This window comes from Podarcis melisellensis (assembly GCF_964234715.1).
Source record: "Podarcis melisellensis genome assembly, chromosome: 7".
Classification (NCBI taxonomy): domain Eukaryota; kingdom Metazoa; phylum Chordata; class Lepidosauria; order Squamata; family Lacertidae; genus Podarcis; species Podarcis melisellensis.
Window position 1 is genome coordinate 60,400,009 of NC_138539.1, and position 16,931 is coordinate 60,416,939.

Sequence of the window (16,931 nt, forward strand, 5' to 3'; positions counted from 1 at the left end):
CTGCACTATCCTCAATGTGTTTCTGATAACTTTAAGTAAGCTAGTTTTGGAACCAGAAGAGGGGAGAAGAAGTGGTCTGTTTTTGTGGATTGTGCCCTTTTGTTATCTTCGCAGCCGAAATGGATTTTTTCAAACACTGCCTGTTAGCATGGTTGTTAACATTCTTTGATGATCAACTGCTGATTAAACAAACCATGAACACATAGAAAACAGGAGTAACCACAGAGAAATCTGGAAAAATAATCACTCTGATAAGCGACATGGATGGTGCAGTAAGAAGGTAAATCAAATGAATTACACAATCTTTGTTCCCAATCTAAAGGTTACCTTCACCCTCCTCACGCCTCTGCTGCATTCAACACCTCCTTCATGACCACATCAAAGATCAGCTTAGCAAGCATCAACCTAGAGTCTACTCTTCTTTACGTGATCAGTTTTCTGCAATCCAAGCAGTGAGAAAGGGGGCTCTTCTTCCTGTGTTGATCATTTAACACTATACTGTCACCTATCACTGTTTCTTTAGACTGCCAAAGAAGTAAACAGTGTTCTTAAAAGTATTTTAATCTTTCTTCTATCCCTTCAGCGGAGGGTGAACTCACACACTGTACTCTTTTTTGCAGTTACACTGGGGCTTACCTAGACAACTTTTTGTGTGTGTTCTGCACACACTTCTTAGCTGTTGCAGGAGCTCCAGAAAGTTTCCATCAAGGGAGCACAACCGCTGTAAGGAAATGTCATTTCCCCAGAGCTCAAAACACGGCAAATCGTTGCTTGGAAAATATTATCTCCCCACCCCGAACCAAGTAAACACTCATTGCCTTATCAAATAAAGCATGAAGTGTTGTGATATGTGTATCACAGGTCCCTATTTGATGCCCTCTGGGATACAACAGGGATGAGACAAAAGTTGGGGGGCACTCTTTGATCGCAGTAAAATCATTTCCCCCTTTTGGAAGCTTTTGGGGATAATATCAAAAGTGTGTGGAAATGTTCATCTATTCAGACTAAGGGCAATGCAATACAGGAAGCTTTGCCCTTGACTGCAGTCAGCACATCACCAAAACTGATGTCATATAGCACTGCAACCTTGGAAGCAAATGAGGCCACCACCTTGCTGAAACTAACCAGTTCTGGCCAGTAACTGGCAATATTTTGGCTCCTACAAAAGCACAATGTGGCATTCAAGTTAATTTTTTTGTAATTAGGAAAGTAGCCTATTTAAAATGAATAAAGCCATAAATAAGCATCAGTTCACTGCTATATTATGAGAGATCCCCCCCCCCAAAGCATGAGGATTAATTTCAGTAATAAATGTTTACTATTTACATCTCTCTTCCTTCCACCCTTCCCTCTCCGTTATTCTTCATCTCTGCATTTTGCTCTGTCCCCTCACTCTCCTGCCCACCACAATTACCGTATTTTTCGCACCATAGGACGCACTTTTTCCCTCCTAAAAAGCAAGGGAAAATGTGTGTGCGTCCTATGGAGCGAATGCAGGCTTTCGCTGAAGCCTGGAGAGCGAGAGCGGACGGTGCGCACCGACCCCTCTCGCTCTCCAGGCTTCAGGAAGCTATCCGCTAGGAGTGGGAGACCCAGCTCTCCCACCGCTAGCGGAGCGCTGCATTAATCCCGAAGCTTGGGGCGTGCAGAGCTCAGCACGCCCCAAGCTTCTGGGTGCCGGCAAGGTCTCCGCTAGCCCTGGGAGAGCCCCGCGACGTCGCCCGGCTCTCCCAGGGCTAGCGGACCACTGCGCTAATCCAGAAGCTTGGGGAGTGCGGAGCTCAGCGCGCCCCAAGCTTCTGAGTGCCGGCAAGGTCTCCGCTAGCCCTGGGAGAGCCCCGCGACGTCGCGCGGCTCTCCCAGGGCTAGCGGACCACTGCGCTAATCCAGAAGCTTGGGGCGTGCGGAGCTCAGCGCGCCCCAAGCTTCTGGGTGCCGGCAAGGTCTCCGCTAGCCCTGGGAGAGCCCCGCGACGTCGCGCGGCTCTCCCAGGGCTAGCGGACCACTGCGCTAATCCAGAAGCTTGGGGCGTGCGGAGCTCAGCGCGCCCCAAGCTTCTGGGTGCCGGCAAGGTCTCCGCTAGCCCTGGGAGAGCCCCGCGACGTCGCGCGGCTCTCCCAGGGCTAGCGGACCACTGCGCTAATCCAGAAGCTTGGGGCGTGCGGAGCTCAGCGCGCCCCAAGCTTCTGGGTGCCGGCAAGGTCTCCGCTAGCCCTGGGAGAGCCCCGCGACGTCGCGCGGCTCTCCCAGGGCTAGCGGACCACTGCGCTAATCCAGAAGCTTGGGGCGTGCGGAGCTCAGCGCGCCCCAAGCTTCTGGGTGCCGGCAAGGTCTCCGCTAGCCCTGGGAGAGCCCCGCGACGGCTAGCGGAGACCTTGCCGGCGCCCAGAAGCTTGGGGCGCGCTGAGCTCCGCACGCCCCAAGCTTCGGGATTAGCGCTCCGCTAGCCGTGTCTAGGCTGCGGATAGCAGCCTGCTTCCCGGAGCGTCGGACGCCCTGAAAGCAGAGCTCCCGGCGCTTCGGGAACACATCCGCTGCGTGGAGAGCCTTGCAGGAGTTCCCCGCAAGGCTCCCCACGCTGCGGATAGCAGCCTGCCGCCCGGCGGGTGGGGCGCCCTGAAGCAGAGCGCCCCTCACGCCAGGCATACATCCGCAGCTTGGGGAGCCCTGCAGCAGTTCCCCGCAAGGCTCCCCAAGCTGCGGATAGCAGCCTGCTTCCCGGAGCGTCGGGCGCCCTGAAAGCAGAGCGCCCGGCACTTCAGGAACACATCCGCTGCGTGGAGAGCCTTGCAGGAGTTCCCCGCAAGGCTCCCCACGCTGCGGATAGCAGCCTGCCGCCCGGCGCGAGGGGCGCCCTGAAGCAGAGCGCCCCTCGCGCCGGGCAGACATCTGCAGCGTGCAGAGCCCTGCAGCAGTTCCTCACAGGGCTCCCCACGCTGCGGATAGCAGCCTGCTTCCCGGAGCGTCGGGCGCCCTGAAAGCAGAGCGCCTGGCGCTTTGGGAACACATCCGCTGCGTGGAGAGCCTTGCAGGAGTTCCCCGCAAGGCTCCCCAAGCTGCGGATAGCAGCCTGCCGCCCGGCGGGTGGGGCGCCCTAAAGCAGAGCGCCCCTCACGCCAGGCATACATCCGCAGCGTGGGGAGCCCTGCAGCAGTTCCCCGCAAGGCTCCCCAAGCTGCGGATAGCAGCCTGCCGCCCGGTGGGTGGGGCGCCCTGAATCAGAGCGCCCCGCGCGCTAGGCAGACATCAGCCAGCCCCACAAGCTCGGGGGACAGCAGGGAGGCGCAGCGCCACTATCCCGCTGTTCCTCGACCTGGTTCGGTTTCCCTGACCTGCTTTTGGGGGGGAAATAAAGGGAAATTTTTTTCCCTTTATTTCCCCCCCAAAAAACTAGGCGCGTCCTATGGTCCGGTGCGTCCAATCGTGCGAAAAATACGGTATTCCTTTTTATCTACCTGCAATTCCAGGCCCCCTCTTATTAAACACACCATCTTCCATCTGGGTCCTGTCAGCACAAAACTGTTTTATTTGGTTTCCAATTTGTCAGTACAGCCTAGAACACAATCTCTTGCCATCACTATTTGCTTCAGCTCCTCAGAAAGTTAGTTCAAGCACAACGATCTGCCCATCTGTCACAGTGAAAACAGATGCAAAGAACTTCTTCAACTTTCCTGCAAGCCCTTTCCCCCCTTTTTATTGATTGTCCGTACAAACCCTTATCATAAGGTCCACTTTTGGATGCCACTGTACAAATTATCAGGGAAAGCAAATCAAAACATATTTGCATTGTAATGCTTGAAGATTTTTAGGTTAATGGGGCAACTGGTTCTTTTCAGTGCCTGTCCAACATGCAAACATTTGCAGTTGTTCTAGATCTTCTGCTAGATGTATCCCCCTTGACAGATCACTTATAACCTTGGGGCTGTTTATTGGACTCATTAGCTTTGCTTTATTGTACACTCCTTTGTCTTCCGGCTTGATATCTTTCTAGGGTATAGTGTCTTACATTTCACAATGAAAGAGCATTCAGTTTCAGCTGCTTTCAATTGATAGATCAATCCTCAAAGAGAGGTTGACTACATCTTCGACTGAATTCTTGCTTCTTTTCACCTTATTCTGAAAACACATGAGTGGTATCCAACTAAATCATACTCCACTTGGACCTGTCAAAATCAATGACTTAACTGGCTACCATCTTATCCCTATATGGATTAACACACATCAAAATGCTAGCTGCTGTTCATTACCCTAATAAATATTGGCAGCTCATATGGCTTTCTTACAGCTGAGTTATATTAATCCATATATTCACCCACTCAAGTTAAAGGAAAAGTTTCAGTCTAAAGCTTAATAAAACTGTTAAAAACATTTGCTGGGTCATGTCTGTATTTTCTCTACATGCTTTCCAAAACCCTCATAACAAAACTGTTCTGTGGGAAACTGAATGAATTACTACTGTCATGGGATCATTTTACAGCTCCTAAATAAGATATACTATAGCTGCCTCACAGTTTTACTACCTCAAGGGCTATGTTTGCATACTATGAAAAGTAGCTTATCAGCAGGAAGCATAATTTTCGGTTACCTAATTTGGATTGGTCAATATTTCCTCTCCTTGCAACTCAGCATTGGGTCAGCAGTCTCACTCACCAAATCATCCAAGTTCCCTGAATTTCTTTACACCAATTCTAAAACAACTGATGCAGTTAAAGGTCATGTTGATTTGTATGTACTTGTCAAGTGATATAAATGATAAATATTCCACAGTCAATAAATTACTCATAACAGACAATTAGCAACTTTCAATGTGTCTCATTCTACAAAAAGGGAATATGATGTAATAAAACTGGGGTGGGGACTGCATTGATGAAGGCTCCCCCACTTAAAAAAAAAAAAAACTTTCTGCAGAGGCAAAACCAGATATTGAGGATAAAGTAGGAGCTGAAACCTGAGGTAAGGAGTTCCTAAATGACTGTGCTTCACAGTGTCCACTACTGACATTGTGTATATTATAGTATCCCTAGGCCATGCACCATCTTTAAAACAGTTGCAGTATACAAATAATGGGGGGAAATTACAGTTAATCAGTAACAATGGAAATTCTATTTAAAAGTGCTCCTTGAAATTGTATCACTGACTTTTCACTTCTCCACTAACCCCAGAAATAATGCCTACTCCCCTTCCACAATTTATTTCCCCCCTCAGTGTATTAATACAACAGCAAGACACAATTCAGGTTAAGCACCTTACTATCTACAATATACAACCGACAATATACAAAACCCAAAAGATAATACTGACTGTCTAGAACTGTTTCTGGTGAACCCTGTTCAGCCACTGGTAGGGGCACCATGGCATGTCAACTCCTGAGTTGGGCTTCTGGATGGAAAGTGCTGCCCTCCAGAATCTCTTAAGGGGATCCCCCTATGAGATGGGGCAGGGTGCCCCTTCCTTGTCCCTTTCTCCTAAGGATCTGGGTCAATACCTCCCCTACCATCATAAGTTGTGACAATTACCATGAGGTAAGCAAGAATGCACGGGACCAAAGCTAATCTGCCTGTGGGCAAAATTCCTCCCCAACCCTAAAAAACAGGGACCAACAGTTGTTCATAGCAGTGTCATTAGATCACAAACCCTCCCCTGATGGAAGCAAGAGGTAAAGTAAACAACAAAGGGTGGGTAGTTTGAAAAGTAAATTGAAGCAGAAGTGGAGCAAGCAGGCAAGGGCCACCATTTATGTCCCAGGAGCAGACCAGACAGAGCCAGCACAGATTTTGGTCTGGTCCACTTCCAGGCCACACACCCCAGGGAGCCTAGAATGATGCTGATTGGCTCTCTGAAGTCTTGCCCTGTTTGTGTCTTCCTGTGCAAAGTGTTTCCCAGCCACGCTGGAGTCTGAGATGTTGGTTGCTCCCCTGCCACCATGCCAGGCTGCAAATGGGTAGCTGGGTTAATCTGTTGCAGCAAACAACAAAATACTGTGGCACCTTAAAGGGGTGCTACAAGACTTTGTTGTTGTTGTTTTCACATTCCAAGTAATACTACATAATGTATGAAGGAGGCCAAGTTGGGCACAATTTAAAGAAAAACATACAAAAGCACACAAGAAAACCACCATCAGGACTGGGATTCAACGTCCAAAAGGGGTCAAACTACTCATTCACTAGATACAGAGCATGCTGCTATCCATCAGTTTTTCCCTGAGGAATCCTCTTTGGTAAAGCAGTCCATGGGGAGGGGAGGTTCATCTTTTTCTTTTCCAGTACAATTGACACACACCTGTTTGTATGGCTAGGAGTATTAGAGGGAAAAGTTCTCTTTTTGTATCAATTTCCTCGTTGTATGCCCTCCTATGATACAGGAATGCTCTCCATGAAACAACTGGAAACATAAATTCATGGGAGGAAGAATTCCATCTTTAAGGAAAAAGAAATGACAAAGTGAACTCAGTCAACCCACTGAAACACACCTGGGAAGTACACCAGACTTGAAATCAACATGGATATCTGGTTCCCATGGGTGGTATCCAACGTGGTAGTTCTCTTAGCAGAATGGTTTTTATTTGTGCCTCAGATCTCCCCACCCACTATGGATTTGGAGAGGGGTGCGAGAGGAGAGGGAAGTTCCAGAACTGCTTCCTGGGTTATTGTCCTGGGAAGACAGTAGTAAGTTTGACAGCAGTCCTGAAGAGGAAGCTGTTCTGACAGAATTGGCTATATACCCCCAAGGCTAGCTTAAGGTCCAACAGTCATTTCTTTCAACGACGACAGCTATTTAAAATACATGAAACATCTTGTTATACAAGACTACCGTAGCTCCCAATTATGGCTAGATCTTGGTGTGAAAACAGTTCATGTATATGGAAGAACATAAGCAAACAATATACATTATTCAAAGGGATATGTAAGCCACAGCTCATTAAAGAGAAATATCAGCCATCTCCACCTTCTACCCTAGCACTTCACCCTTGTCTCCTGAAAATATCACCCTCTCATGCTGAGCTGTTTATGTATTTTGAAAACACAAATTATGTCATTAGTCATTTTTTAATGTGACAGTAAACTGCAATTACATAACTTCAAATGTTCACAGAATATACCTGCGGCAAACATAGCCAAGTAGCAGGAAGGGGCTTATCCATAAGTAATTATTTAAAAAGAAAGAAAAGGAGATCAGTGGATTTCTTACCCACCAACTGCTCCTTTTCTTCAGAGGCAGCTGCTGACTTTTAGTTCATGGTTTTTAACACTGGTCCCATTCCCCAAACCAGATCTCATAAGCAATTTAAGGGAAAGGATGCCTTTAAACATAGGCAGAACATCATAGTTTTATTACTGAGAAACATATATTATTATGTATGTGGCCACAGACAGATGTGGAGACTTCCTTGTGAGAGGGGAAGAACATGACTTCCAAAGTTGAGCTGTGTCACAGGACATATTGAATTTGTACGTTTGTTTTTTTTAAAAAAGGAAGATATGCATTCCAGTTGCTAAAAGTGAAAACAAGTACATCAAAACTTTTAAAATATTGAGCAGATTTTCATATGTTAGTCATATTAGGCAGAAGCTTTAGACCACATTGATAAAATTATGGGTTTAATTTGAGCCAGATGCCCCAAAGGTCAGTGTGAGGCATTATGTAAACTCATGACATAGAAAGGTAAAGGAAAGCAAAACACATTTTTCACTCCCTCTTCAACCTCTAACCACAGCCTTGAACTTAGCTGCCTAGTAATGGCTTTGGGGCTGAAGGAGAATTTTGGGAACCCAAACTGCTCTTAGCTGTGCTTAGTAGAAGGAATATGCTTATGAAAATTGGTATTGAGAGACACTAACCACGTGGTATGCACCTCCAATTCCACCTTCCCCTGGAATATCTTAAATTGTAAGTGGCCTGTCTTTAAAAAGGAATGAAATGTACTTTATTAACATATGGAACAGTTTGAACCACTAAGTACCGTATTTTTCGCTCTATAAGACGCACCAGACCACAAGACGCACCTAGTTTTGGGAGGAGGAAAACAAGAAAAAAAATATTCTGAATCTCAGAAGCCAGAACAGCAAGAGGGATCGCTGCGCAGCCTGCATTCGCTCCATAAGACGCACACACATTTCCCCATACTTTTTAGGAGGGAAAAAGGGAGTCTTATAGAGCAAAAAATACGGTAATCTCAGCCAGTCTTCATAGAATTGATATTAAGGAGAATATCTTCCAGGTTGGGTTAGGGCAGTGGTTCTCAAACTTTTTGCTCGTGCCACGCCATTTTTTAAAATCTTTATTATCTATGTATCTATGTTTTAATTGATAAGAAATACATTGGAAAACAAAAAGAAACAACTCCTGGCAGTGCTTGATTTATAATATAGAACGCAACTACTATATAAAATGGTCATGGGACATCCAGAAAGTGTAAAACAATGCAGCTACATAAGAACATGAATCATTCTCAAAATATAATTATAAAGGAGTCTTCTCCAGCCCACAATTCAAATGGCGGTTCTGTATCACAGCTACAATTGCCCTCTCCTGCCACACCAGTGTGGCACACCACACCCTTTGTGAACCACTGTGTTTGAGGGAAAGGGAATCCATTAGTCTGACATCCACAGCTGACATACAAGAGATATGATCACATTAAATGAAGAGAAAGACTAAAATAGAGTTTTATTTATATACCAATGTGCATTATCCATATTTTGCATACAAATAATTTCAGGAGTTCACAAGTGCAAAATCTCTCAGGATCTCCTAGACCTCCTACAAGGCCTCAGAGAAGCTTGGAAAGCCATGGAGTGTTAAACCTCAACAGTAGTAAGAGAGATTCCTCATATCATTCTCCAAGATCCTGAGATGGGCAGGATCAGATTCACTCACATGACCCTGCCCACTCATCAGAACAGCTGCAGAGGTCCAGCTCATGTGCTCACCATCAAGATTGCTGGGCACAAGCAATGGGGCCTTCACACTTACAGAACTCCCTCCTGAATGAATTACACTTGGCCACTTCAGTGCAGGCTTTCAGGTGGCCCTTAAAACCACCTCTCTTCCAGGCTGCCTTTCCTTAATGTTTTCAGCTACGAAATTCTGAGCTGCTCCTTAATTTGGAAATCATAAGGCTTTATCAGGCCTACAAAGTCTAGATGCTGTTTCATGATAAAGTGTGCCCATCAGATGGTATAAATCATCTCCATATCAGTGTACGCTGCTTTGTGAGGGCATGGCCCCGAAAGGTGGTTTATGAAGCTGTTTAATCGCTAAACTTCTACTTAATTATGTAGAGGTCTGGAAAGTAATAAGACAAGATGAACTGCAAACCTTGCCATAGTTCAGTGCTTACAGCATCAAACTCTGCCACCTTCATCTTGGAATTGGGGAAGTAGGGTGCAAGTTTGCCTCTGCAATTCTTCTTGAACTTTGGAGACACAATGAATGGACCCCTGTATATTTCTATTTAGGTGGTGTTTTTTCCTGTAAAATCCTTTGAAAATCTGTTAGCAATACCAGGTTAGCACAATCAAATATATAAAGGTGAACCATTCCTGAAGCTACTCCCCCTTCTGCAAAGTTTACATTTTCATGTTGCAATGCTACAACCTGTAAAATAATTTTCTAAACGTGTTCCCAATCTCTTCTTGTTAATATGACACCACCATTCATTTTCTTAAAAAAAAGTAGCAAAAATATTAGACACACTTAAGTCTTCAATTTGTCCACCAGACGAAAAGCAGCAAAAATCTTACTTACATTACTCAAATCCCAATTTTAAGATATGTATTGTGACAACAGCTTCTGCAATGGTATATTTAATCTAAAGTTAGCAGAATGCTCCAAGCTACTTCAGGACTGTTTTTCAGACTACAGCAACCGGCACCTTTTGCGTGACCACCAACGCTGAAATTGGAATACAGGGTTTTCCCCCACCTCCAGAGATGCCAGAGTTCATGTGGCCAAGGTTTTCTTCATCAAATGAGCACAAGGCCAGATGACTATCAGAAACTCAGGGAGGTGGGGGAAATCCCACAATCTTCTCAGGGTTTGTGGCTACATAAAGACAAGGTTTCTGAAACAATAATAGCAACCAAAAACACCAACGTCTTTTAGAATAGCAGTGACAGATATGCCAATACAAAATTATTATTTATGGTGCATTAACTGCTGGAAACACAATCAGCCTCCACTTCATGCAAGTGATGAACGAAGTCATGGAGTCACAGTTAACCATTATGTCTCATTGGATGTAACCAGAAAACTATGGGCAATGGCTTCTAAACAAGCCAGGACATGAAGCCATGGTTTAAAGTTGGTTTATGACTCCTGCTTTGTTTGGAAGCTGTGAACCATAATTCCCAGTTTGTAACATGAGACTATGGTTAACTGTGGCTTCCCAGTCTGTTAGCCTAATCACACAAGAAAGAGGTGGCTGTGTGTGGGTACACAAAACTCTTGCACATCCTGGCTTAATAAACCAAAATTTGATCATGTGAAAGAGATGTATACAAGGCCGCAACAAAAGGCATTTTTACCTAGATATTTAATTGAACAGCTCAGCTTCAAAGAATGGGAAGATGAAGGGTTCCAAAATAAAAGCATTGCAACATACCCACAATTGTCATCATCACTTCCAGGATTTCGAGCAGCAAGAAGGCACTTGAATTAAATTACCTAAATTAAAGTTGTAATTCCATCTTCAGTCTGTGATGATACCAAACACCCTGGTTGAAATTTCAGACTTATTATGAAGTGGAATACACTACAGAGAGACAGTAATGAACAGTAAAGTTCATCGCTGAATTATTGCATATAATTAAAAGTATGGTTTCTGCTATACCCATTCTTAAAGTATGTTAATAATAACCTAAGAGAGAACTGCCACTTTAAAAACACAAATCATGCATTTCCATACCCAATGTGTGATACTGCATCTGTTGCTGTTTTAAAAAATTATACAATCAGCACCTGATAGAAAACTATGCAACACTTGGTGGAACCCAACTGCTATGCTGAATATAAAAGACCCGGAGACACTTAATCAAGGATGACAGAAGTCTGCAAGGTAACTGTAGGCCATCCCCATGGACCAAAAATCAATAATAAAAAACTACAACTGCAATTCTTAGCACACATTCTAGGAACTACTCAATAGGATTTACTTTTGAGGAAGCACTTTGAATGCATAGGCAATACTTACATTTATGACTAAGATATAATCTGTGATAAACTAATAGCCACACAACAGAAAGGTACAGTACTCAAGTAAGCTAGCATTTATACACATAAATCAAATCAACACACACGTGTTCCAAGAAAGAAAAATCAAACACTTAATATTATTGCTTATTAGTACAGCTCACACACTTTTTCTTATGCATGTACAGAGTTCACTTTATAAGCAAGACAAAGATCTACTCTACGTGAAGTTTCAGAAGCTGGTGCAAGTCAAGATGCACACAGGGTATACAGTCTCAGTTTCTCAAAGTTTCTGACTTGTGTAACTTGTGTGGAGTAAGCACTTTGCCCAAGAGAATATCAACAAGGCTTTGAAGACTACTAGAAAGTAGTTCCTATAAACCAAGTGCCAATATACATATATTAAACAAATGTTCATGTTGAATTCACACAAAGCATACTAGGGAATAAGGTCAACTATCCTAGAGGAACTTAATTCAAAGTATATGTATCTGTGTACATATACTTAAAGTTGTATTATGAGGCCGCAGCTTTTTGCTGGCTAAAAGATTGGCTACTTCTGGAAGATACTGATGTATTGGATCTGGAAGGTTTCAACAATGCGTTTGGATGGCATGCATACTTATGGTATGACAAGGTTAAGATCAATAAGGCCTTTAAGAACCATATTGTCAGAAAAGCAGTGTTCAATGTCTGGACAAAATATAAAGACTTATTGGAAAATAAAACTCCAAGGTGGCTCTCACCTATGGAAGCTAAGGCCCGAAAAACACCCAATATGGAGGCCAATTGGCCAAAATATTGGGAGATACTAGAAAAAGATGGAGACAATTGGAAATTGCAGAGTTTGGAGAAATTGAAGGATAAAGTGCGAGACTGGTTACATTACGCTCAGATTAAAGAAATTTTTAAAAATGACAAGAAGTTAGGGTTCCAGGTGGAGAAATCGAAATTGGAAACAGAACTGCTAGAACCAAAGACTAAGGTACTTTCTAGAATGTATAACTTGCTGCTAAAATGGAACACTCAATATGAAATGGTTAAATCCGCTATGATAAGGTGGGCACAGGACATTGGGTATAACATCATGTTTGAGGACTGGGAAAGGTTGTGGACTACTGGGTTGAACTTTACTGCATGTAATGCTTTGAAAGAAAATATAATGAAAATGATTTATAGATGGTACATGACCCCAGTCAAATTGGCAAAAATATACCACCTGTCTGATAATAAATGTTGGAAGTGTAAAGAAAGTGAAGGAACATTCTTTCACCTCTGGTGGACATGCCCTAAAGTGAAGGCCTTCTGGGAAATGATATATAATGAATTGAAAAAGGTATTTAAGTATACCTTCACTAAGAAACCAGAGGCCTTCCTCCTGGGCATTGTCGGCCAAGGGGTGGCAAAGAAGGACCGAACCTTTTTTATGTATGCAACAACAGCAGCAAGGATACTCCTAGCGAAGCATTGGAAAACTCAAGATTTCCCCACACTGGAAGACTGGCAGATGCAACTGATAGACTATATGGAACTGGCCGAGATGACGGGCAGAATTCGAGACCTGGGAGAAGAGAGGACGGAAGAAGACTGGAAGAAATTCAAGATTTATTTACAAAAATATTGTAATTTGGCTGAATGTTAAGCAGGTTGCTAAATCATAAACAATCGGGCACCACTAAATTAGACAGAATCAGGAAGACAAGTGAGATCGAGAAAATGTGAACCATTTGGAGAACTATTAGATTATAAATTAAGATTGTGGGACATAAAATGCAAACAAGATGATAAATTGCTGGAAAATTTCTTTTTTATGATGAAAATGGGAGCGGGAGATGAGAGGAAGTCCAGAGAAGTTGTGAAAATATGTCATGGCAGATATTGTATTGTGAACCAACTATGTATTCATATTGAAAACTTTAATAAATATTATTTTAAAAAAAGGACACAGTCATTACATGAAATGCCCAGGAACAGGTTTCCTTACTTGAAAAATTAAACAAAATTCAAGGACCAGTCCACACAACTGAAGCCCAGCATTACTGGACTTCATCACCCCCGACTTCTGGCTCTGCTTACTGGGGCTGACAGGAGTTGTAGTCCAACAACATGTGGAAAGCACCATGTTGGCTACCCCTACTCTACAGCACCAAACCAAGTTAGGAGCCAGCTGCTCCATTACAGAAGAAGAGAAAGAATTGTTTCAGGTATCTATCATGGGTGATACAGAGCATAGGCAGGAATGCTGGGGCAAGAACTCCTAAGATGGCCACATGATCAGGGATTTAACAGCTGACCATCTGCCTGAATCTACATTGGGCAACCTACCAGCAGGTTTAAAATACGGGTTACAAACATGGCACTTAACAGCTAAAAGAAACCAGTAAAGTGATGCATCCTGTGAGAGATGTAACACAACCTGTCCTCCCCACATTACTGCTAGGGCCTTTGGAACTGCATACACACACAACTGATTGGTACCCTGTCTGTAATAGAGAATATGGCTAGCTAAGGGGGGGGGCATCATTGCTTTTTGCCCCATTTCTCCATTCAAGCTTTACAATTTAACGAGATGAATCCTCTCATTTATCTGACATCAGGAAGCATCATGTGCAGCATACTAGTCACAGTTTAGCAATTAATGCTTCGACTATTAAGAAAAATGTTTTAAGATTTTAAAAAGCTAGCTAGGAACTTTTACACAATGCATGGAAGCCATGAACTGTAGCAAAATAAAGATCCACAAAGCAAATAAAGTGAGTGTGTGTGTCAGAGAGAGAGAGAGAGAGCACACATAATCACCCTGGATACTGAAAAATCAGAAGGTAAATTATAACTATTTAAAACAAAACACATAACACCGTCTTGGGCGAAGCTGTGAGCATCAAGCATACCAATTTCAAAGGACTAAGAGAAGATGAGTAAGTATGCAAACCAGGTTCTACAGCAATGCTTTTAGTTGTCAAACCACAACAGAGAGAAAATGTATAAGAGGAGTCTGTTTCACTAGCAATGAAGACAGCTCTTTAACTGAAGAGAGGTGCATACTTCACAGGGCTGCTGCTAGGGAAACTTACTAGCAACAATAAAGTCAGATACTGGACTTATTCCCAAGAGTAAAGTACACAGAAGAAGAAGAAGAAAACAGACATTGGTGGCATAGAAGAGCTGCAAGAAAGTAGTATACATACACAAGCACACACAATATTCTGAAGGAAACTCAAGAGTACCCTAGAAGCTCTGGATGGGGATTAAGAGGAAGAAAGTTATTTCTAGTTGCCAGAAACAGAACAATCAAATATAAGAACAGCTTTTTGAAGTGTTATTTAGTAAATTTGTATACTGCCCTATGCCTGCATGGTAAAATCACAATATAAAAACACGAAATACATAATCAAAATAAAAGCAAGGACAACTCAATACATATACACGTACATACCATATTTACTCGAGTCTAACGCGCCATCAAATCTAATGTGCACCTCAATTTTCAGAACCTTGAAACCAAAGAAGTATTTGCTGGAGAATGTAAATGTGCCATCGAATCTAAAGAGCACCTTAATTTTCGCAACGTAATTTGGCTGAAAAAAGGTGAGCATTAGATCTGAGTAAATACGGTATGTATGCGTGTGTGTGTATATACACATCCAGTATAACCCTTTTCACCCTATCTATGCAAATCTCCAACATCTCACTACTTCTGTACAAATGTCTAGCATAGATCTGCTTTTGCACAGGATGGATCTGTCTGCAGAATGTTAAAGTCATGCATGCACATACACATGAACAGATCAATGTATTAGCTTCATTAGAGTATTTACATATTACAGACTATGGTAGCAAGGTCCTCTGTGTTGAAAACCTACCAAAGGTTCGGGCTTGTTCATACATTTATGGTTTTATTAAAAAATGTCTGGGCTGCCGTTCCAAGAGTTAATTACAGCGTTTTAATGCCACATAGCTGAAACACTACAAGTTGGTCTCTAGAGGAAAGGGAGGAGAAGGAGAATTTATATAGTGTGCTTCAATTGTTCTCACTACTTGACAAACAATTCAGGAATGAACCAACCTAATTCTGAAAACAACAAGCCATGATACTGTATAAGCAGCATTATTGACGCTTTTTGTATCAATACACTAAAACAAAACTTGCATTGGTCAAGGACAATTGTAGAAAACAGAATATGATTAAGACAGATTTAAACTTCTCAAGAATAGTGGAGAAAAAGCTGACCTGTCACATGAGAACCTGGTTTACCTTGCATTTTTGTCTTAGATTGACAATTTATGTTTATAAAATATAATAGCCTGAATTATACATTTTTCATGATGACTTCCCTAAAAACACCAGTTCCTGATCCAGAGAAACCAATGTTGCAGTTAAAGTCATTTAAAATGTCAACCAACTCACATAGATGAGTTGCTGCGATATTATCTGCTAAACCACTTCTGGGGATACACCCCGTCTTACTCCTGGTACAAAAAAAGTCAATTCACCTAGTATAAAAATTAACACAAATCTATTAGTGGCAGATGACATGTTGATCTGTCAGAAATGGAAAAAATTCCATCCCACCATCTCTTGATTTCTGGTTAGTTGAAATATGGGTAATGGCTTACGGTATATGGTGAAACATGCATTTCATAACATTTAGTCACAGCAATCTCCCCATGTTAGGAGCTAGTATCTCTTCCCTCATAAAATGGGCAGGTGGCTACTGTGGCAGCCATTTCTCTTACCCAAAAGCCCCCTTATCTTGATGCTGAATTATCATGTAGCATTGTGGCAAGGGGACTTTTGGGTAAAAAAAGAAGAAATGTTGATGTTTAGGAACAGTGCTACCACTGCAAAATAGATGGTGATGATTAGGGTACATTTCATTCAGGTCTTATACTATGGGTGGTATCACCGCTTACTCCCAGGGACAAACCTAAGAAGCATAAAAGAGGCTTGGAAACATATGTTCTCCTACAAGGGATCAAGCTACAGCTTTTTTAAGGCTTGAAAAAGAAGGATGGAGGGATGGTGATTTATTTTTAAGTTGAATTCATCTGGACTTTCATCATATGAAAAACAATCACTGTTCATTGCCGCCCTCTTCCATTAATCACATTAGAACAGCATTCTTGGACATGTTCTCTTTACATGGCGGCCTCTCCTTCCAAACCCACTGCCTTTAACACAGACAACCTATGCCCCACTTCCCCGGGTTTGGATGTCAACAGAACAGTTGGCTCTGAATGAAAATCATTACCTTAGAAGGTGGCAGAAGATCTAAGGAAAGGAAAGCTGGATGGATACTCTTCTCATCTACCACAGCTTGGGCTCAAACATTTTCACTGTGTGACAAAACAATTTAAAAACAACAACCAACCACTTTTAGAGCCCTGAACATTTTTTACTTTTACCCCCTATGCTAATGTTGCTTCCTGAAGAATGCTTACATAAGACACATGACATTTAGTAAAGGAAACGGCACTGCTTTGTGAAAAATGTCTGGCAAGAACCTTAAGCACTGACTGCGTTAGCTACTCTGTCCAATCCATCCATCTTATTTACAGGCATCAGAAGACAAAAGCGAGATTATCTTCTCAGAGGAATGCATCATACTGCACTAGTATAGAACCTCTTCAAGACTTCTTTGAGGAAGAAGCACAATTAAATATAATTTTAACAAAAATACTTCCTACAGACAACAAATGAATCGTCGCTGGATTTCCACACCACAAGCAAGAGATGATGG

At 42.7% G+C, this 16,931-nt stretch overlaps 1 protein-coding gene across 14 annotated transcripts in view; it reads right to left on the reverse strand.

Annotated features, from left to right (window-relative positions):
* Positions 1-16,931, reverse strand: part of ATXN1 (ataxin 1) — a 226,991-nt gene that overhangs the window by 146,178 nt on the left and 63,882 nt on the right. The gene's annotated exons all lie outside the window — the stretch shown is intronic.